Below are 25,239 nucleotides of genomic sequence, written 5' to 3' on the forward strand. Positions count from 1 at the left end.
TCTCTTTGTAGTGATTAAAAGTGGCTTGTGGGCAAAGCGAGAGACTGGTTTTTCTGAGAATTTCTTTAATGCATTTTTGTTTCTCACGTCTTATGCAGGAGGTGAAGATCACACATACTTAAGGAGCTTCAAACCATATATTCGTCATTCGTTTTCGAAATATACTAAATACTACCGAGAATGTTATATCTAAACCAAAACGATTCCATAACTCTCAGCGACTGAGGTTACCGAAAGATCATACTGCGAGTGGAATAGTAATACGACAAGGAATATACATAAGGCAAGAAATGTAACCACGACAGAAAAAGCATTTCATTGCGAAATATTTAAAAGCCATAATCGCAAAACTTTTCTTCGCAGCAGCCAAACGTAATTGTCTGGCGACGCTGCGGCCGGCACCAAACTCAGGCCCTGCGGCAGAGTTGGAAAGGGGGTGGTAGAAGGAGGGAGGGCAAGGCCGTTTTTTACCTGGTCGACCTTCTAAAGGCTGAATGGACAGCGGCAGGCTTTCCTTGCGTGATGAAAATGGCTCAATCATAGAACGATGAATTCTCATGAACAACACATAAAAAAGGCCATATTTTATCAGGGACATCAGGCATTAACTTTATTTATGTGATCAAAAATTTGTCGGGTTTAGAATTGTGAATATTGTCAAGTTCAAAGGAATAGCATGATATAATTTGTGAAACTTATGCAATATGCAAAGGAAGTCATAATCGATGACGTACCGTTTAAAGAATTTAATTATATTTTTCTAACAGAAACTACATCTCAAATATCATTATTTAATGACATAAGTAAGAAATCAGGTATTTGAAATTACTCTCACCACAAACTATCTCTGAGCACTGTCTCAGCACAAACTATATCTGGGAACCATATTAAGTATGCAAAACTACTACCTAAGACATAATCGCAGTTCTGTTCTCAAAATTTGCCTATGTGCGTCAATTTGACTCCAGAGTTTATATTCACTACATAATACTTCATAGGCAAGGATTTAGGTATAAAAATTACGAATGATACGTGAAAAGGAATTTTGTATTTAGGGATTTTAATCAAATATATTGAAACTTGGATTTTTCTTCAACTTTATTTAGAAAAACATTGCAAAACTAAGCGCATTTAAGTGGGAAATTTATCAAGTGCATTTTTAGGTGATTGAATGTTTTCTTTTCGGAAATGCAAGAAAACTGAATATTTTTAATAAGAGTTGGACACAAAACAGTGGCAAAGTATCTGCAGTTTTGAAAAGACTTGGTACAAACACTTATAATCCCTCAATATAATTGCCTTCCTTGTCTACAACACTCTGCTAAATTATTAGAAACGTACGCAATCAGTTGCTCCATTTCTCTGGGTATCTTGCAGCGACTACCCTAAAGCACGGATAACCTCCTCTCTGTTATTGTAATAGACCCCTTGCAGTGTTTCCTTTTTTTTTTTTTCCTTCTTTCGCGAACACACTCTATTTACATAAATTCATATCGAATGAATATGGCAGGTGTTCCAGTAGCTCATGTTGGCAACATCATAGAAGACCCATGAGAGCATTCGCATTAAAATACCCTAAGAATGTAATAGAGGATGATGGGCTATGTCACTTGACATCATCGGTTTCTAGCATTTAGGAGAAAGCAGCGACATTTGTTGGTGACGTATTCAAATATCCTCCATGACAATGCGCGATGTCAAAATGCGGGAACTATCATGAATGTCTGTGGTGGGAATGGATGGTAGCGGAAACCATCATAATCACTTGAAATGAGTCCATGTGTGTATGATATCTTCTACGAAATGAAAAATAAATGCAGCATTAATAGAGGGAAGGTAGATAGCTGCAAAGTATCTGGAAGTGGACATGCTAATAGAGTATGACGCTTTCTAATAATTTGACTAAACGTAATATATATGGCATAATGATGGATCGTACATGTTTGCACATAAGGTAATACAGACATTTCAGTTTTATAGATTTGCTTCAAGCATTCTTTGTGTAATCCCTGTATAAATGGAACAGAAGTGTTATAATCCTAAGATTGTGAGTCTCAGGAGTTTTGTATCTTTAATTTTATAATAACAAAGTATGTTAACAAGCACTTGTATATTATCTAATTGATGAATGATATTCAGTTTACAAGTATATACGTATAATAACTAAATACTATTTATATTAGGATTGGTGACATCTGATAATCGATATAAGGCTGATTAATAACTATAAAACTTAACTGTAAAATTTTCACTAGCTAGAGTTTAGAAAAAATCGGACTTGCTGTCACGTTAGTCGCTTAGATAACCCTTACTCAGTAGATAATCCTTCACTCAAACTAGATTTTACAGAACGTACTTACCTTTCTCTTTTCCTTCTGTATGCTTCTTAATTCAAAAACTTCTCGTTCCAAACTGTCATAATTAATTCCCGAAGCATCATGTCAGATAAAAGAATCATACAGTCTTACGTAGCTTAACAGTTTTGATAATGTCTTTCTTAGCTGAGCCCTATTAAATCATTTTCAAAATCTTTCGCGTGCCTGAATGACATACAATTAGCAGTATTTGCGAGTTTTTCATTTAAGAAATAGTTTTTTTTATTTCTAATGCAGCTGGCAATACGGAGACAAATATTCTTAGGCCATACAGAGAGATCCTAAAACTATCAAAAATACAATGATAATTCAACAGAATACACAATACAATAGTTACACAAAGAAGTCTGAGGTACAAAGAAGAATTACACAAAAAAAATGTAATGAATAAAAGTTATATATAAAAGTAAAAACAAGATCAAGTCTGCAATCAATTTAAAAGGTCTCTAGCTTCCCAATATTTGGAAAAAAATACTGTTCTGAAAGAGCGCTGAGCAGACGAGAAGATGCCCAGGGTTCATCACTGTTCCATTGCAGCAAAGGGGATAGGCAGGACTATCAACTATTTGGAATCTGATGTGTGCATATAAACAGTCATTCATTGTAGCTAGACGAAAAGCAACTGCAGCGCTGCTTCTAGGGTAGGCTGGGAGATTATGAATATCACTTTCCCAGAGTTTATTTCTTGTTCTTTCTTTTATTTCTGGCAGGTGCTTGGTCTTGAAGTTCATATTGATTTTTGACGATACATACTTATAACCAACCTGACCGTTTGAAACTTGAATATTATCGCATCCTCTTTTGGCCAGCTCATCTGCCTTTTCATTTACGAGGATTCCACAATGAGAAGGAACACTGCAAAATGAGCATTTTATGTTTTCCATGCAATTCTCGTAGTAGGGATCGACATTGTATTATAGATGTATAAATAGGATCTTGGCCACTATTAGCAATTGCCGTATTGCTGCTTGAGAATATGACAAGCTGTCCAGAAAGGGAAGGACGAGCATTTACATTGGGTCAAAGCAACTTTAATCTCATCAACCTTTCCATTGAACGCGGAGTTCAATGAAGAGGTTGAAGCGATTAAAGTTGCTTTGATCCATTTAATGTCAGTTCCCAGAGAAAGATAGTGTAAGAAATGCTCACAGAAAATTCCGGCTCCTACAACACCATTCAGATCAAACTCTGAGCCAAGAGTAAAAATATGCAATCAAGCGTCGGGAGGAAAACGGTTATAGATAATTTCAATACCCGCTCTGAAAAAAGCTGCAGTACCATACTGAGTCCTTGAAACATGTTTTAAAGGTTCCAAAAAGTAGGTACTCATTATAGCTTCCAAAGGGTTATTAGGTGGTAATATTGGCTCAATACGAGTAGAAATCTCAAGCCCATCTATCTCCCTCAAAATAGTTTACAATAAGCCCTCCTGAGTTTCCAGTCTGCGGGACCAATCCCAGAATTAATCTAAGACCCAGTATGCGGTAAATGTAATAATTTCGATAAAGCTTTAAAGCCACTTTCTTTATTTCATACTGCACACATAACTCATCAGCATGTAATAATAAAGCATCAACAGGTGTAGTCTTGACAGCATCACATATTAGGTGGAGGGCATTATTCTGCAAACGTTCCATTCTATTTATTCCCTTTTGAGAGACCGTATAATAAGTGGGTGCAATAAGACATTACGAGTTTCATGAAGGTCCTACAGGTAGCAAGAACATTTAAGGTTTCACAACCCCATCTAACTCCCACGAGACATTTGAGCAATGGCATACCCCTCTCAATCTGTTGCTGAATATACAACTTACAGGTGAATTTGTGATTGAAGGAAAATACCTAGGTGTTTTTTAAGTAAAGGCTGTTTTGTTGTATAAACTAATAGGTAGTGAGAGTGCCGCAAAGAGTACTTGCGTCCTGTCCCGGCATTCCTTGGAAACACTTGTGTTCAGTTGCAGCTGCGTAGGTAACCTCTACGGTCTGTTCTGTGTCTTTGCAATGTTCACGATTATCGAATCGCCCGCCACATGCGAGTTATGGTCAGTGATACGTTTTTTGTCGACAAGAAACGTGTCTGCTGCCGAAATTTACCGGCAAATTTGGGAAGTTTACGGAGCTACTGCCATGAGCGAAGGCAAAGTGCTTTATTGGGTCAAAGACTTAAAAGCTGGCCGCGACAATTCCATGATGAGTCCCGCTCCGTGATCACGGCGATATGGTGGCTTCAGCTGAAATGAAAATTTTTGAGAAACAGACGCTTCACCATACGCACTCTTTCAAACGAATTTCCTGGACTGTCTAATACAGTGTTTTTTGAAAAGTTAAGATTAAAGAAACTGTGCTTCAGTTGGGTCCCTAAACTCTTAAAGAAGAACCACAAAAACAAAAGATTTGAGTGTTCGCTGAATTCTGAGACTCGTTATAACGAAGAAGGTGACGTCATGTTGAGTCGAATCTCAAAGGGAGACGAAACGTGAGTTTTCACATGTCACGCCCGAATGGAAACGACTGAGTATGGAGTGGAGACACAAACATTCTCCCGTAAGGGTCAGACTCTCTACCAGCAAAGAATCATTGCGTCCATCGTGTTTTGGGATAGACATGGTGTTTTGTTGGCCGACATCATGCAACGCGGAACCACCATAAATGCTGTAGCTACTGCCAAATTCTGCGAAATCTACACAGAGCGATTCAAAGCAAAAGGCGTGGCATGCTAACAGAGGGAATTTTGCTACTCCATGACAATGCAAGGCCTCACACCGTAGCTGAGACCCGACTTTATTGGACTCTTTTAGCTCGAAAGTTTTGGACCACCCCTCTACAGCTTAGACCTTGAGCCGAGTGATTTTCATTTTTTCCGCTATCTCAAACATCATCTCGGCGGCAACCACTACAATGATGATGAAGACGTGAAAACGGTTGTGACCTCGGAGCAGGCGGCATGTTTCTGTGACGAGGGTAAACAAAATCTAAGGTATAATTGTTTAAACAAACTTGCCAAATATATTAAAAAAATAGAGAAACGTGTGTAGAATCTGAAAATAAATTTGATTTTTGAAAATTTTCTCTCGTTTGTTTTTTATTTTCAAACGGCCCTGACTTAAAAAACATTCCACACGAGAGGGTTGTATTGTCATAAAATATATTTGGGCGTAAAGGTTGGGGGACACAAAGAAATTGTCTGATAAACTATTTTTTTTATATTAACAGGGCGTAAAGGTTGGGGACACAAAGAAATTGTCTGATAAACTATTTTTTTTTTTTTTGTATATTAACAATCATATTGTTTTCAGAACACCAGGAGTAATATTTTGACATGCCTCTGTTTAAGAACTTTTCAACTCTTTTTTTAAATTTGTATTTAGGATTAGATGTTCAAAGGACGAGATGTTCAAAGGACTAGATCGTCTACATACATAAGTACTTCAGTATTCTATTCAATCAGGGAGCATATTATATTATCAACATACACGTCAAACAGTAAGCAACTTGACACAACTCCCTGAGGGAGGCCGGCGTGTACTGCCATGAAGCCAGATTGTACTCCATCATAATTTATATTTATAAGGCGTTGGCCAAGAAAGTCACTGATTCACAGAAGCATATTTCATGAGATGTGTTTAGTGGCTAGTTTACGTAGGAACTTTGTTTTTCAGACGGAATCATATGCAGCTTTAAAATCCACAAAAATAGTTTCTATGATGTTACCCTTATCAAGATTGTTTTTAATATTCTGTGAAAAAATGTCTACATGATCTTCAGCAGATCGATTTTTCCTAAAACCAGCTTGTACATGGTGTAGGAGGGCCTTAGTCTCAAGTTGCCATCGTAGCCTGCTTATGGCAAGTCTCCCGATTAACTTCGCTAAGACACAAGTCAGAGATCGACCTGTAAGTCTAATGGTAGTTTATTATTCTTTAACAAAGGGATGATGATGGCCCTTTTCCACAACGACGGAGAACAGTTAAAATTTAACACGAAATTTTATTAAAATGCCTCAAAAGCGTCTTTCTCACCTTTCTCCAGTATGATGAATAAAGTCTGAGAAAAAAAAGGTCGGGTCCTGAAAATTTCCCTGGCTTAGCTGGGAGATATATAGCTCACATTCTGTAAACATAGCATTACACAATTCACTAGCCGAGTTATCTGAGGCTCTAGCTAAAGTATTAACTCTTTTAGAATCTCTAGCTCTTTGTTTCATGTAATCATCTGATTTCCTTCCCTTTGAAGCAAAATGTTTTGCAAAAGCATCAGCAATCTGATCATCATTCCATAAAAATCTGTTGTTTAATTTCATTGGATCCTTTGTATATTTAAAATTTTTTGAACATAGGTTGCTCATGAATGACTCTGTTTTATAATTTACTTTAGATGTAAATTCCTCAAATGCAGCTCTCTTGGATTTATTGATTTCTCTTTTCAGGATTCTTCGCCAGCTCCTTGTAACCTGGGAATCGCTGGGGTTTTAGCTCTATCGCAGAGCTCTTCTTGATTCTTATTAAGGAATTCTTGTTATAAAACCATTCCAAAAACAACGGGAAATCTTCTGCATCTCCTTACAGTTTTCTATCACTATGACCCCAATTTTGGAAATGAGCACTAAAGTCACCAATTACAATTATACTGAAGAGTCTAAATCTGTTTAGTCTTTCTCAATGTCAAAGTATGATATCCAAGGAAATTCTATGCGTAATAAAGTTCTTATTACATTTTATTACCAATTCTTGAATATTTCTGATATAATGTTATATGCATTTCTAATGCAATGATACGGAAATTAACAGACATTAATAATTAAGATTATCTTGAAACATTTCTTTGCTGAATGCTAGCTAGCAAATCAATTTTATGATGTTCTCAACAGCTTAGATCTATAGCATGCAATGTGACAACGTTAATTTTTTAGTCTTTTTGCTTCGGCTTCCTATTCTGGCTGTCCATCAGTGGCCGAGCTTTAAAATCGCTGAACAGAAATGGGACTAAGTGATACGGGAGACATACATAGAATTCTTTCCGAAAATCAACCTTCAAAGACACGTATCCGTCTCACAAATCATAAAATATGTCACGGACAACGGATCGTTTCCTGTTTATTTCCTTCGCTTTGCCATTTCGGAAACTGCAACGTGCGTCTGTGAAGCAGAAGTCTTCACAGACCACTACGTCTATCAATATATTATCACCACCGACGCTCACCTGCGTCAGTGCTTCAGTAATATTGATACTCACAGATATTTTGTGATAAAAATTATGTGACTATGGATAAGATACATCAGACTATTACCATGACTGCAGCCCTGAGATAGGACATCTCAGGGCATCATCTTTACTCGTTGAGCTACTCCACTTTAGTCAACGAAACAACATGTCTTCTGCAATGCAGACCTGCTGCTCATTCCGTGCGCAATCTGAACACTATATTTTTATATAGTGTTTAGTTCTTATATTTTTCTATATTTTTTAATTTTTGATAAAGATACTTTGAGGTTTTATGTATTTTTGCCTTGCCGCGAAGTGAGAATTGAATTAATTGAATGAGAAATTTATCTCTAATGAAATTCGAGGAAATAAGTTTAAATGAAATCTAGCAAAAAATGCGTATAATGTAATATTCCTTACAAGGAAGTCATGTGGTGTACACATCATATTTTTTTCTAATATGTTCAGTCTGTTTGTTGAGCTATCATATTACGTCTTGATTTCCAAGATAAAGTCCTTTTCTTAAAACATCAAGGTTGATTTTATTCCATTCCTCCTCCACAATCTTCCAGAGTCTATCCAATTTTTTGGGATGTCGCTTATAAAGAGCTTTCTTAAAAGTCCAAATGCACAGGCATCCATAGGAGAAACATTCAGGGTACTTGGGTGGTATGCATTTAAAGGTAATAGTTCAATTACGGTTTCATTTCTCATTTTTTTTAAAAAACAGAGCAGTAGATTTAGAGATATGGCTTGGGAGCCTTATCCTGATGGAACTTAGCACAGATTGTTTGGATAAAAAGATGGTATTTTTTCTTAAAAAATAGGTGTTGAACCATAATTCTGATAGAAATTTTGATATTTTTTTCTAATTTTCTTATTTTAAGTTTTCCGTTTTAAGAACCATAAAACCTTTATAAAAACTTTTTTTTCTCTGAACCATCATATTAAGTATTTTTCTCTCCTTTTTTTGTAGTAAACCGATCTTTTTCTATTGCAGCCAGATAAGTATATCCAAGCATCTTCAATTGTAACTATACATTTCCATTTTTCACCTGCCAAAGAACTTTCATACAACAATCTGCACATAGTCTTACGCTGAGAAACATGTTTCGGTGTTAAGCGATAAACATCATGTTTTTTTTTTTTTTTTTTTTTTTAATTTTTTTTTATTAGTTTTAAGTCAGATTTTATAATTTTGTTCACGGTTCCTACAGAGATATTTAAATATTTTGCAATAGCTCTTTTGAGAAGGGAAGGCTGGATTTTTCTTTAAAATATGAGATGCGACTTTAGCTGAACGTACGAGCTGAACGTACCTTTGTTGGGTATGCTTTTTTCGCCTCTTTCCCAGTCAGATGTAAACTTTGACGCTTCTTTCCTTTCATAATAATTACGTCACTTATTTTAAGTGTAGAAATATTAAAACCATGCTTTTCGGATCTGTTTTTTAATAATTCAATAAAACTATTACTCTTCAAACAGCTAATAAATATAACCTTCTATCCAGCGTTTATTTTTCAGCGACATTTTAAAGAAAAGAGGCATATGTTAAACAATGCATATGTTAAATTTATGGTAAATCAGTAGAATCGCCAATAACATACATGATAAAAACTGACGAAAGGAAACAGACAGAACTCACGACTGTATTTAGCGAAGATCTGATATACTTAATGGTGTGCAAAGAATTTATTTTAAAGAAATGCTATTTTATTATTATTGATTGTGTAAATGGTATTAAGTCTAGAACTGCAATTAATATCAAATATTCTTAATTTTCAAATGGTTAAAAAAATCTTAATTTTCTCTAACTAACTAAAGTCGGATTATTTCTGTTCATTTTGCTCTATTCGAGTGGCTTCGACAATACATTTCGTACTTATAATCATATGTTTCAGGAAAGGCTGTTTAAGAATAAAACTGTTTTCTGAATTAGATTGCTATGAAATCTTAGCCCCTGTTCTGAGTTCTCGTCACCAAATTCTATGTTTAATTCTAGAAGTTCTGGACAGTCATAGCCCTAGTGCTAGTTTCTATGTTTTTTTTAAAAATAGCAAATCTATATAAAAATATAAGAATTTATTGTTTTGGGCTTAGTAGTGTTTAAGACTATAGGGTTTTATTTAGTTTTACTAATAGTTATTTTAATCTGCAAGACTTTCCTGAATTCTGGTTTTCCCTGGCATTTCTTGCCAGGATGTAAATGAAATAGGTGAACGAAATTATTTAAACTGTTGGAAGGAAAAGGCTAGACAGAGCGTGATTTCGCTTATGTGAGCGCACGTTTGTTACTTTCTACTAGCTGTTAATCTTTATGGCGAATACGTATTCTGGCCGTCTGGATAGTTTATTGTCGGCGTAGGTTTCTGAGTTAGCCTATTAGATTAACCCTTTGAGGGGCGGTGGTCGCGCCCTGAAACCACCAATTTTCGAAATATTTTCCGCTCTTGTTTAAAAACTGTTTGAGTGAAAACCGACTGATTACTTGTCTTTTGCCTCTAAATAACGCAAAATTACTGCAGAACTATACATTTTTTAGGTCTTAGTATTTTAAATCGGATGCCTTTTAAAATTCATTTTCAGTGAGACAAAATAACTTCCTTTTATTTATATTAATAACTTAAAATTTAAATTTTTTTATCGCACATCATTATTTCTATCATAAACAATAAAAATACAGCAATAAACTGCATATATAAACAACCTGTGTATATTTATGGTATTTCCTTTGTGGTTTCAGGCCGCCACCACGGCCCTACTAGAGCGTTGCGTTACAATGCTCACATTCCCCTAGAGGCTCGGTAGTCGCGCCCTGAAACCAGTGCTCTTTATAGTAATGTTTGCTGCTTTGAAATAGAAGTGTTTATTTTCACCCGGATATAGATAAGGGGTTTTGAAATCACAGAGTTATTGTATTACCAAACAATACATGCACTTGCCTCCATAAAATATTTTTCGTTCCAGAGATTTTTCTCTGCTTTCAACATGCTTGCTCTCTATGCTAGTACTGTGATTTTCTAAATTATTTTGTGTGGTTCCAAAAAATTGCAAATATATTTTTGAATAATTAAAAATAGAAATCGAGCAAAAATTTAATTAAATTTAAAATATTTTATCAATATTTTATTTTCTACTGTTGAGATTCAAAATGCCTCGCAAAGGGTTAGAAATAGCTGATGCATTAGCGTTACTTGAAGAATTACCTTCAGATACAGAATCAGTGGTCTCTGAGGATGAAAGTGAAGAAGAAGGAAATACTCCTTTACCCCCTTTCCCTCCTGCTTATGGAAATATAATTGAAGATGAAAGTGATAATCAATCATAAAATGATGATATAAATTTACCAGGTCCTTCCAGAATTGCAGATGTAACATGGAATAAAATACAGAATGTAATGAAATCCATTCCCGAATTTTCTGAGGATTATGGCCTAACTGACGAAATTACCTCTATGGAAGATGCAAAACCCATGGATATATTTATGGCTTTCATCCATCTATTTATCCCAATTTCCTTATTCTGTACGTTTTCTTATGTTTTCACTGCTGCAGAAAAATTACATAAATTATAATTTTTTTCCCTGATGATATACTTTGTAAAATAAAGTAAAAAATTTATATTTGATGCAATTTTTAAATGCAGTTTTTTTTTTATTCGCAAATTTCGTCATTCATTGGAAATGCGTACGGAAAAAAGTAAGTTGTTCTTTCTTACTAACTCAGTAAGTTTCAAAGTCCTAGACGCGCGCTTCTTTTACAGCGAAACCACCACCCACAGATTAATGGGCGGGGGTAGATTTTTTTAAATCCGTATATTATTTGTCTCTAGGCTCATAATATTCGATTTCTAGAGTTTTTAGTTTAAAAACAATTAAAAATAATATAGCGCGCGTCAAAGGGTTAAATTGAATTATATATAGCACTACATTTTTATCTTTTAAATTTATTGTTACATTATCGCCTAAGTTCTCACCGCAAGTGGACGGTTATAAACAGGTAAGTCTGTGTTATCTGTTAACTAGTTTGTGGTAAATAAAAGGGTCTTATTCTATATTTTTCTGTTGTGTTCATCTTCACGCTTGTGCGAGAATTTGTAAGGCTTAAAACAGAAGTAGATCTAGTTACCATATTATGATGGCATAACGTACTAGTAAACATTTTATGATAGCAAAACGTTCTAGATCTCACAGACTAAATCATGAATTACTGTACTGAATTATTCCACTCGAAATATTTCGAGCAATCGCTACCATTCTTACCCAATGGGAAAACTATCTTAAAATTTTTTCAATGTACTAAATTGAAATATGTTTTACTCTTACTACTGCGCAAAAGTCAGATCCTTGGACACAGGTATAATAAATTTATCACTTCAAGAAAATAGTTTTCGGGTTACATAACAACATTTGCAGACTTGAGATGTCCTTCGGTAAACAACATTCCTTTCTGGTGCTTTTTAAAACGCAGACATTTCCAAACAACAAATTTTATAACAAAACATCTTGTTATAATTAATCATCTATTATTCTAAGCAACCTCTGTTATTTCTTCTAGCATCTTTAAACTAAGCTGAACCTCGTGCCCCGGAAATTTATCACTTGGAGTTCCCGACCCCGAGCTAACAATAGAGGACCTTGGATTGTTGCTATGGGACTTCCTAGGAATGTTTAAGATTGGCGTTGGACGTTTGGCGTTAATTAAGAATTTGATTCTTAATCGACGGCACGTGCAGCGCATTTTTATGAAACTTAACATTTTGAAGCTAATTTACTGCATTCGTAAGTGCTTCAAATGAATTATTCAAAGAAATCGAAGTTATTTCAATGATCATCAAATGCACAAATTTCCTCACTTTCCTTCGGTTTCAGTTTAGGTTTATTGCGTAGTGTAACTATAGATTACCAAAAAAAAAAAAAAAAAAAAAAAGTAAAATTGAGGGAAATCAAAAACTACACTTCAAAAATATTTGTGCTTTTACATTTTCACTTCACGTATTTCCACTGACATTTGTGCTCATTCTTCCTAGCATTTGTAAAAATATAGTTTTAGTATTAAAAATTCAGGTTTATTGAATATCGTATTTTATTTTTTCATTGCTTTTCTGGAATTTTATAGTTGCAAAATCATCATCGTCAATCATGGAAACAAAACAAATCATTATTCAATAATTGCTTTTCTCTGAAATTATTGTTTATCATTACCACCACTTCATGGAAGACATTTTTGACTTAACACTTTGCAATAATTGAAACTAATGAAAACGTCCGGTCAAAATTTATCCAAAATAAACGAATACGAAGTTATTTGACAATGATAGATGATTCTGTAATTTTTTATATATGTAAGAAATTCTAAAAATAAATACAAAAGTTACTAAGAACTAATATTAGTTTCCAACAATTTCAAACAGCTTACACAATTTATAAGTACAACATTAAAAATTCGGACTCGTAGGCAATTTAAAGAACTTATTTATAGTCAATTCATAGTGATATATAGCCTTATTAACAAATTTAATATGAATTACTATTTTTTAAAATTAACTAATACCTTCAAATCAAGGAAAACAAATTAAATTGTTTTATTAAAATCCATCTAAGAGGAGAAGTAAACCGAAGAATTATCCAAAATCATTAAGCTGATTTAGGTGGTTTAATTTTGAAAGAGTGGTAAATCATACACGGAATACGTGAGGTTTACTTGGTCTTTTGCGTGACTTTCTTGATTGATATGACGATGTCAATATGATAATCCAAATTCGTTCCACATTTGTTCTTAATATAGTCGTTACTACTGTCCTCACTATAATAGAAGTGTAACTTCTTGATAATTTCTAGATGAGGACAATTATGACAGGAAAACAGTCTCAAGTTATCCTTAAATGAAAAGATTTCCAAAAAGATTCAGTATTACTAATATCTCTGAATCTGTTGTGACAGACTAACTCTAAAGAAACAATCCGTTAAGAAAACGATTATTTCTGTGACAGTGCTGATACATTTTATAATGAGCTTGTAAATGCTAAAAATCTTTCTTACATTAAACAAGGTCGATTCTAAAATGGTGAAAACAGAATGAAATTTGAAAATTTGAAGCACACAGGGAAAGCATCTTCTGTGTGCTTTTTATTTGCAAGTAGTTTTTCTCTTTGAAAAAGAATTGAATAAAATTAAATTGTCAAAAGAAAATATTGAATAATTTTTTCGAAACTGCTACCATATATGACAAACTAGATATAAATGCATATTAAAACATAAGCTTAATGATGTCAATAAAAATTTTAGTAGTCCAAAGGGGCTTTGTCCCTGAAGGACTACTGTTTTCGATTTGCGATTTTGCATTGAATCACTCTGAATGTCCGTTTCACTTTTCAAACTGTTGCCACCAAATACTATGGCCCTGTATTATATTTGAAGAAATTAAATAATGAAGAATCTGCATAAATGTATGTATGTTTCTTGCATTGTGATAAAACAACGGTACATAGAGCCATCAAACTTTGAATGACGTAATTTGATGGCTATTGCGAATATGGGCATCTGGAAGACCAAATTTGAAATTTGGAATTTGTTTTATTATCGGTTTCATATTTTGTAAAACTTTAACGAATTTTTGATTAACAAACTCAACGATTTAAAAGCGAGCAATGGCAACACTCTACGGGATGAAAAAAAAAAACCTTTTTTATCTCCAGCGCGCGGAAATGTGTATGGGAAATTCTAAAGATATGCTCATTTTAAAATTATTTTGCGACATTGCTGTTGTACTGAATTTTATGGTTTAACTGTAAAGAGCATGATAATAAATAAATAAAGATAACACACAAAAAGTTTAAAAAACGCCTCCTGGGATGTAATTTAAAATCTAAAACCTTTCAGATTTTTAAAAAAATTTTTTTGTATTCTATTTTTTTTATTATATTTAATTATATTTATTTTTATAATAATTATATTTTTCAATCATTATACTTGTCTAATAATTATATTTTATAATATTTAATAATTATATTAATAACTATATTTTTTATATTAAATCTAAATAGCTGCAACTGAGCAAGCATCTAGTCTCCCTGCATGCAGCCTCATCTCATGGAGCCTTCAGTCAACTGTAGACCGTGAAATTCGGGTTCCGGTTGTGGCATATAAGAACATGAGAACTGTGAAGAAGTCGATATGTCGCCGGACTAAAAGTGACAAATAAGGTCCTTATTCGCCGTTGCGCATCTTAATCGACCATTTTCTGGTCATTTCGATATGGACTAGCGCTCTGAAACTGTTTCAACAAATAGCAGACGATACTGGGAGTTCCACTGAAGTTGTATTCACCTGTGCCTGTATTTGCCGGCACCCAATCTAACGATAATTCTCCATCTCATTCCGTCATCGATACGTTCGTGGTTACTCATTTAATGTGACACGTTATAAAATTTCCCCAAGTCTTGAGAGAATCACGGTGAATGTCGAAAGCGTACAGGCATGCTAATCGCTGGAAACCCTCGTGAGCTTATATCGCCTCCTCAATCACAAGTTCACACATGCTCATGTATGTTTATATATTCGACTCTGAATACTTCGCATTTGACTTTACACAATTTTTCGACGGCATAATTAGTACCTTAATACTTTAATATTTTTCGTAAAATTAGAGATACTTTCTAAATTCTCTTAATTTTGCACATGAGTGCATTTGAACCATGAACTTATCATAATTATTAACAATAAAATAGAATGTATTCTCGTTTGAGTTTAGTTAGTTTTTCACAGTTATTCATTGCTGAAACTGCAAACATAAGAGTGCGTCTGAACTTTTTAGCATTTTATACGGTATGTTATCTAACAGCATGTACGACCATTTAATAAGTATACAAGTTTGTTTTAAATCAATGTTTTCTAAACTGAGAATGGCGTCAAAGGAACAATGAAATTCGTCTTCGAAATTCAGCTATCTGAGAAATACTTTATCTTGGCAAAAAACCACGAAACACAAACTGTTGATTAGAAAAAGGCTGCCATATCGTCTTATAAATACAAACAATTTTGCTTACGGTATTCAGATGGCTAAAGTATAGAGCAGGAAATATAAAGAAGCATTTAAAAGCTGAGCGTGTCTAAAGATCTCCTAGAACAAATGTGAACTTTTTAATATTGTAAGGTAGTTTTTTAATATTGTAAGGTAGTTAAAGCTCAATGGAACAGGTAGACAAAAAATTGAAAGTTTTAAAATGTAGATAGTTATGCAATTATTTTTCTATATTAGCTCGTACAGCAATGCGTTCCACGACATTTTCTGTGATAAAAATTAGAAAATTAATATATCTAATACCATTATTAATTACTTAAAATAGCACCTCAGAAGACTGGCTATTTGCTTTGTCCAGATAAATCACCAAAATTAAATACCATATGAAGAATTTCCGTTATCACATTGAAAAAGCAGTCAGTTTTTCTGATTCTCACGCAGTAGATTAGTTAGTTAATTAGTTAACTCTGTTGAACACCCATTAACACCTGAAATTTTGCAATGTCAAGAATTCAAGAGAACTCTTACTTTAAATGGGAAACAAATCGTTCTCCAAAGGATGCCTGGCCATTGTGGCCTTTGGAGCAATGAACAACCGGACTTCCTTGCACTTACGACAACATCTTAATGCAGCCATTTCTTATTGAAAGATTAAAGTGTTTTTAAAAAAGTTATTTACATCTAATATCTTATGAGATTTTCATACTCGTACAGCCTTAAAAAGTTGGTCTCTTATACCCGATAGTTCAAGACGCAATGCAGGTGAGGCTTTCCGTCTGTCTACAGGATATGATTGCCTTGCGCTCGCACCGTATAGGCATTTCAAACGATCCTATTTGCCCAGTTTGTGATTCTGGAGAAGAAATGGACAAGGTACCACTCATCACATGTGGAGCTCTTTGTGGTCTTACAGAAGAGTGGAGATACTGGGAGGCAAGAATGCTCTTTATGCAATGACTAAATCTTTTTGTTCTTAGTTCTGCTGTTTGTAACCTCTATTTATAAGAATTTAGACCTTTGTAACTTTTTGCCTAGCCATTGGAAATAATAAAAAACTATAATATTCAAATTTGCTTTTTCCGTAACTATGCAACTTTTTTCCTTCAAAACAAGCAGAAGATATATTCATTCCATAACTTTTTTTTTATCAAAACTTCTACATTACCAAAAAAGATTCTACTTTCTATGTCGTCACAAATACGCATTAACACATAATATCTGCCAGATGCTCAAATTAAATCCTTGATTTGCGATCATTTACCCTCTAATGCAGTGATCTTAAACTCAAATTGGATGCGAGTATAATGCACTATCTAAAAACAGCTGAGAGGCCAGAATTTTTTTGTAACAAAATGAAAGATTTCATTAACAAAATAATAATATTTAAAACAAATTTTAAATTTCGCTTAGTAAATACTTATCAAAACTTACATAAGCAATAATAATAATAACGCAAAAGAACAAAAATTCAAATTTTATAGTTATTTCTACCTGAAATCTAAAGTGTGGTTCCTGAAAGACATTTTTATTGGTTACACTTTGCAATTCAAATATGACAGCTAAACATTAAATTCTTAAACTGGCATTTCTTTTAAATAATCCTAACACATTTAAAGACTCATTAAATAATTTCTTTCATTTAAACTAAAATTAATAAATTTACGAAACTTTCTATGTTTTCCGAGAAGATTTAGAAAGTGCGACAAAACTTCAGAATAAATAATGACAACTTAGTCTCTGTCTCTTATTAAATTTGCTTCGACCCACAAATATAAATACATATATTTGTATGTAAATAATTATAATCTTATATTTGTTTCAATAGCTTGACATTTTATGACGTTTCGATAAATGTAAAGTTTACAACTAAGAGAAATTTCTAAAATTTATCTTCATCTAGACTTTTATCGGTCGATCGAGTTCACTTCTTATTAACTTTCAACCTTGGAAAAAAAAACCTTGAAAACCTCGATTATTTTTAGTGCAAAAATTCGTAACATACTTTATTAATTTTTTGATAAGTAACGAGTAAAATTAAACCTGTATCCTTAAATTTTTCATTCATAGATTTTATAACACATTTTTCATACTCGTTTTAATGAAAATGAAAATAATATAAATTCGGACTTCAACTAACAAAAATCTTGAAATCTTTGCAACACCATAGATATAACAAATGCATAATTGAAATGCTGTCACTGGCTGAATGACACTGCTATGCGGACCGCGGGCCGCCAATTTGAGACCATCGTTCTAATTATCTGTTAGTTTCACTGCCTTTTTCAATACTCTAAAGAATAAGACTCCAAACTAGCCGCTGGCAGTGCGCCAACGATGAGGAATGGATCAAGCGTTTATCCCACACAGACTCTGCATGAGACATTACATGAGTGCGGTATTACACAAGCATATATATGCATTATGAAAGAATTCTTTAGTTTCGAATTGAATACGAAAACCCTCACAGGAACTTTCCTACAAATATATTCTGCATATCAGTTTATCTTTTTCTGAAACCAGATGGCTGCATGACTTCAAAGCAGAAAACCTGCTGTTTTTGAAAGTTGCATTACAACTTGAAACTGTGCAGAATTAACTAGAATATTAAAAAAATTGACAGCATTTATGAAGATCCATCATGCAGCCACGCTCTCCATTTTGCCTAATTACCAGATGTACGTATATATATGTAACATTTCCGTATCTTCTAATGTATGTGCACAATAACTGAATTCCATCAGATGATCACCAAGACCTTATTGAACCTTGACCTGTTGACTTCTCCGCTTGTGGTGGGTGCTCTTTCCTTAAGTAATTGATTTCGGAGAGCGAAATAGGCATAGGATAGAGGAAATAAAATCGAATGAGTGGGCAGTAATGAGAATTCGAAACATAAGAGATCGATTTGCTCGTTTTGATAAATATCACCTGGCACATTAATGCTTCGGTTGCAATTTTTACTCTTCGACCATGGTGATACTAAATCATCTTAATTTGAGTTGAGGAAACCTTAAGTGGATAATAGCTGTTGTAAAAATATCTCATTGTTGATTCAAGGTTGTTGAGTGCGTGATTTTAAAGCACTGTAATTATTTCTAGTTGACAAAAGGCTTGAGATTCTAAAATACTTGCAAATCTGGAATAAAATTGGACAGATTTTATTACGTTGTTAAAGTAGTGGAAAATTTATTTATAGAAATGACAGATGAATACAGTTAAAGGGGGGAAATTGCTGAACACATTTTTGTTTATTTTTTAGATTTCTCTATTAGTTAATTGGTATCATTGTGCTTCTTTGCTGTTATCATACATTTTATGACAATGTTATGTGGTTTGTTTAGCAATATATTATGGGGAATTATATTTTTCTACACTGTAAATGACTGAATTTATTTATACTTATCATTTTACACTGTTATTATCGATATGAATAAACATCGGTAAATTAAAGAAATATTACTACTTCCATTTTGAGAAGGAAATCGGGTTTAGGAGAACAACGCAGAAAGATGCTTTAAGTCCTCCACTTTAACATCTTTCATTTATTTTACCTGTTTATAGTAGCATATTGCTTATCAATATAAAAGATGAGTAATTTAAATCCATCCAAGAAATTAATAACTTTCTGTTTTCCAATAGCAACATTACTATTTACAGTATATTTACTGCTGCTTTACTGGTGCTCCTATGCAATGCTTTCATATCTATTTTCAAGCAGAATGTTCGCATATTGAGAAATTTCTGCATTTTATTATCCATTTACGCAACTAGTAAAATTACTAAAAGAAATTCTTAGGCTATGTGTTATATATTTCAGCTACTGAGTTTTCTGTTAACACACTTTTGAGTGCATTGCGAACTGCATCAGAAATAAAATAATATGTAACAGTAATTGTTTGTTACAAATCAAGAGGAACAAAATGCTACCAATAACAAGAAACTAACAACAAATTTATTTAAAAAGAATTCAAGCTACAAGACACAAACGATGTACCGATCCTACAGATTTGGGCGCTCAGGCCGCGATGAGCCTAGGAAGAATCATGACGAATATTACAAGAGAAACGAGTAAGTTTGTTTCGATTATTTTCACATTGTTACTTCTAAGAATAGTGTTCTACTGTACTTTGAATCAAGATGGCTATTTTAAATTCGATACCTAGAATTTATAATTCTTTAAGAACTGAGCGTACAAAATCCATTAAACTCTTACATCAAATTGTGTTTGGAACTTTAAGTGATAGAAAAAATAGAGGGAGAATACGTAACTTTTGTGGTTTTCCATCTGATTTGAATATCAAAGAAACAAAAAAAACATTACTTCAAGCTTTCACTGCAAACGATTTTATTTCTTTGTGTAATTTATTACATCTTAATTATGAGTCAAGCCCTGATAAAAACTGTAATTTAATAATGAATACTCTTTGTGATTTTAAGCTTCTAAAATCCGAAAGTGACGACGATGATGAGTTATCTGAAAACGAAAGTGTTTACGATTCTGATAAAAATGATGTTATAAATTCTGTTCGGTCAGAATCACTTCACATAGATAACTCAGTAGATCAAACCATTATGACGCCTAGTAATATTACATTACATTTTAAAAACTGTTTCTGAATTTAACGGTACTGATACATATTCTGTCGAGTCCTTCATTGGCGATTTAGAAGAATCTTTTAAATTTTTTAAGTTATCTGATTTAGAAAAGATTGTTTTTGCAAAAAAAATTGCTTACTGGTTCTGCTAAAGTATTTATTCGGTCTTTGAAAGGTATAGTGTCATGGGACAAATTAGAAAGAAAATCTTTTATCTGAATTCGGTTCTAAAATAAACAGTGCAAAACTTCATAATTTGTTACAGAAACGACACTTAAAACCTGGTGAATCACTTTCCGAATATTTAATTGCCATGCGTGAAACAGACAGTCGCGGTTCCGTTTATGATTCATCTACTCTTGATTATGTAATAAATGGGATACCCGATCAGAGTAGCAACAAAATTATTTTGTATGGGTGTAAAACTATTTCTGAATTAAAAGAGAAATAAAAAATATATAAGAAAATTTACGTTTGAGATACGAAGAATAAGGGTTATTCAAGTACTAGCACATAAAATAAAGCACGCGCTGTACGTAATAACAGTAAAGAACCAAGGTGTTATAACTGTGGAAGTAAGGTCATAAATCTAACTCATGTAACAATAAGAATAAAGGATTTAAGTGCTTTAAATGCGATTTATTACTTGGACGCAAAGCCGCAGATTGTTCCAAAACATCTCCTAAAAATATCCAAGATGCCAAAACTGTAATTCCAATTACTCAGACTTATCAGAAAGAAATGCATAAAACTGTTAACTTAGGTAATTTAGAAATCGATGATTTAGTAGATACTGATAGTGAAGTAACGATAATTCGAGAAGATATACATAAGAAGATAGGTTCTCCCGAACGTAAGTCGGCAGATCTACAGTTAACGGGGTTTGGTAATAAGAAAATTAAGCCTATAGGAAGATTTGAAGGTGAATTAGAAACTGATAGTTCATAATTTCGATCAAAGATTTGTGTTATCGCAGAAAACAATAAATCTGAGAATGATTCTGAACAGCAGAAAAACGCTCATTGCAATCGAAGTGGTTCTGAAGAAGCAGAAGGGTCCGAAAAAGTTGTGAATTATGGTTTTTTACTTCCAAAACCAGAAACTGATCCTGTTAGTATAGTTCCTGTTACAGTACAGAATGTGATGAAACTGGATACTTCATCTAAAATCAAAGCAAGTGGCAATGATTACCTGCTTGTGAATTCTGACGACGTCCCAAGTGATGCAGATTCTGCTGTATACGGAAATGATGCTATTAAAGATGAATTAGTGCAAAAAGGAAACTCCACAATACAATTAGCTTTGATGCCAACGAGGAGAAACGCCACTGTAGAAGGAGATTCTGAAAAGAAGCACGTTCCCAAAGGAGAGTCGCATGTCAGAGTTTATGATGAATTAATTGCTAATTCTACTAAAAAAACTTCAGTAACATATCTGATAAGAGAAAAGCAAATGAAACCACTGGAAACAAGGAAACTACAGAGACCACCAGAGAAGAAGAAGAGAAGATTGAAAAGCAGAAGTCAGTCAGAAAACCTGATCACAAAGACTTTGATACAGAAAGCAAAGACAGAACAAAAGAAATTAAAGAAGGTGAGAAAAAAGAAGCGGAAACGCAGATTCAGAAGACCCAGGAAGAAAATCGAAAATTTGATAATGAACTTACGTTTTGATGATTCCTGATTTAGACATTTTTCCCGAAATTTCCCAGAAACTCTTATGTATATCTTCTCGAATAACCGTTACTTCACTACCAGTATCTATTAAAGCATCGATTTCCAAATTACCTAAATTAACAGTTTTGTGCATTTCTTTCTAAAAAGTCTGAGTAATTGGAATTACAGTTTTGGCATCTTGGATATTTTTAGGAGATGTTTTGAACAATCTGCGGCTTTGCGTTCAAATAAATTGCATTTAAAACACTTAAATCCTTTACTCTTATTGTTACATGAGTTTCGGGGAAATTTCCCCGAAATTTCACCAGATTTGACTAATGGACTATTGCTTTAAAGACGCGAACTAATTTAAGAAGACTGAAGATGATGTCTAAGGATAAAATGTGCGAAGGAAGACGGCTTAAAGAAAACGATTTTGAAAAGACGCATTCGAATGACTGATCTTGAAGATATCTAAGACGCATTCAGAAGACGTATCCAGACGGTATCTAAGAAGACTCATTCAGACTGACGTATTCAGACGATGTTTAAGAAGACGTGTGTGCATGGACGAATCCAAACGTATCTTCCAGACAACATCAAAGAAGACGTGTTTGTGAAATACATGTACTCAGATAGTGAGAAACTAAATTGTATTCAGACTGTTAAAGATGAACGAACACTGGAAGAGCACTGAAGAAGAGATAAAGCCGTTATTTCTGAAGATGTTAAGATGATGAGAGAAGATGGCTGAAATAAACCATTTAAGAAGACTTTTCACTCAATACAAACTAAAATTCTTTTTTTTAAATTTTATTTTCAGATCCCCAGATGTTGATGGTCTTACTACCAGAATGCGAGGCCGCATTGGATTAGGATGGACGAGCAGTTGTAGGATGGCATCATCCACTATAATCGGATGACGCGACAAGCTGTGAAAATAAATCTTTTACTTTCCCGATGATAAGATTCAGACGATTCCGCCATTTAAACGATGATGCGATTGAAAGATTGTTTGCATGTAAAAGACTGTTAATTCTCTTCATATGTAAACAATCTCATCTATTTCCTTCTACGTATGTAATTACTTTGTAGTTTGTAGCAGTTATTCATGTTTCCATTAAATATTCTAGTTATTCATAAGTCGGATTAGTCATTTCAAGCCCCTAGACAGCCACATAAGAAGTAACTTTACAGACATCATATTCCTAGACAGTAAGTACCGATTCTACAATATTATATGAGAAGAGTGAATGTATTGCTAATCATATGCACTGTTTGCAAGAGGGTTCACTGAGCCATACATATTACTTCAAGAATTTTATGGGATAAAGATGTTTAAAAATGCATATTATATCGTTATATGTCACTCCGTAGTTTCAGCGAAAAAGGAAGTTGTGAATACATTCATTCTGCTAAGAGTAATTCGTTTGTTAAAATTACATTGTTTCGATTTTTAACTACACGTTGCAACTTTAATTAACGTTATTCTTTTATTTATGATTCCTGTATTGCTATTATTTTTTATCTAGCTAAATATGGATAGTAATACTCTCTAGAACGATATTAGTAAATTACACCTGTAGGCATGATCTAATTAAATAGACGGCTTCGGACAAAGTAAAAAAATCTGCAGCTTCTCCACACTTGTTCCCACGTTTTTCATTAATTTTCGATATTTTCCTGCCCGTTGAATGTTACGGATCGAATTCCTTGAAACTAATGCATATAAATTATCGTGTAAAATTCATTATTCAAGTTTTCTGTAAGTCTTTCGCGTGCCAACCGTTTAAATGCATTTTTCTGGAAGCAACGATTTTACATATTCATAACTTTCTTTCGAATGGAGCTGGCGAATGACATTTAAAGCAAAGAGAAAAAAAATCATTTTTGCTTGCTTTCCGAATGTAATTTGATTAATATTCTTTTTAGACATCAATGAATTCTGATTAGATAATATCTTTTCAGATCATTAGCTTTCTTTTTATTGGCATCTTTTATGCTATCATTCGTTTAAAACAATGTATTTAATTTTTTTAAATGGTCAATTCAGTAATATTATTTCAGCTTGATAAACAGGGAGTGCCAACAACTTCATCATTCTTTTCCTTGCACTGACAGGTTCTTCTCAATCAGAAAGCAGACTTCTTTACTTGGTACTGTTGGCGCCAAGGCTACTAATAACAACGAGTATGTGAGACATCTGAAAATCGAAGGAAGAACGGGCAACGCCCTGGGATTTCCTGAAATTCGAATCTTGATGTATAGCGATGACTGGATAAGAAGTTCGTCTGCATTTGATTTCAGGGGTTCAATAAAAATTTAACTCTTTCTTATTACATTAATTTTCGCAATGAGTAAATGACACTATTCTTATAAAATTGCTATACAATGCAAAAATATGAAGGAAAATTAAAAAATTATGCACACTCTTTTTGCATCAACTTATTTACTCAAAGATAAGATGGAACAAATATGCCATTTTTATATACTATCTCTCTTTTTCGATTCAATCAGTCCAAAGCTCTACAAGCTTGTGTGCATGTGTATTTCCCCTAAAAATGGTTTACTCTCCCGCACTTTCTATATAGAAAATCGACAATTTCAAAGTGATAGTAAGTGATATCTGGGCTGTAGGTAAGGTGTTCCAGCGCTTCGAAAGCCAGATAGTGTTTTCAAGGGTCTGGCGTTGGCCCTGTGTTCTGCTGTAAGCCCTCTCCAAAATCAACTTTCAGAGATTTTGTAAAATCGCAGTTCTTCATGGATGATTTGATTGGCAGATCGATGACTAATATACAGAGTACACGCTGTATTATCGAATTATCGATGGTAACTAGCTGATTCTTCAGTACTATCTCTCACGTTTGCCGAATCTTCTCGTCACTGGTGGAGGCTGTCAGACAACCTTTTTCCTCTTTTGCATCAATCTCATTAGGCCATTTATCGGTTCATTAATGCACACTTCTTCATGACAATACTCAGTGTCCATATTGGTTTGAAAATTTTCGATTAAGTTCAGCCCTGACACACTTTCTGATTAGAGAAATGAGATCACCGTTCCTTATTCCTCAATGGTGCATACTGCTAACGGGGTGGTTATGTTTATATTGTCCCAGTAACAAGGAAGTTGAAGTGATCAAGATAAAACTGTGATAACATGAACACAGTAGTTCTAACTCTAAGCATGCATCCTCAGAATACAATGTGGCAAACCTAAAAGATGTGTTACAGTGAAAGTGAGAATAGTTTTAATTTTCCATTGCAAAATGCTTATTATTTAAATGTATGGGTATATATCCTTGAATTTCATAAATACCTGTCTGTGTGATTTCTAGAAAACTACAAATTTTGCATGTGATTTACCCATTCGATAGTACGTATCAGTCTGAAG

The 25,239-nt window shown here is 33.7% G+C and overlaps 1 long non-coding RNA gene across 1 annotated transcript in view; it reads left to right on the plus strand.

The window, feature by feature from the left end:
- LOC118197089 (uncharacterized) overlaps positions 1 to 16,667 on the plus strand; it is a 34,711-nt gene extending 18,044 nt beyond the window's left edge. Inside the window, exon 2 of the long non-coding RNA XR_004759514.2 lies at positions 14,622 to 16,667. This is a non-coding gene — a long non-coding RNA (uncharacterized LOC118197089). The remainder of the gene's footprint in view (positions 1 to 14,621) is intronic.
- Positions 16,668 to 25,239: the final 8,572 nt, after the last annotated feature.

This window comes from Stegodyphus dumicola, chromosome 8 (assembly GCF_044657685.1).
Source record: "Stegodyphus dumicola isolate Sdum_Otavi_A_Nest chromosome 8, ASM4465768v1".
Classification (NCBI taxonomy): domain Eukaryota; kingdom Metazoa; phylum Arthropoda; class Arachnida; order Araneae; family Eresidae; genus Stegodyphus; species Stegodyphus dumicola.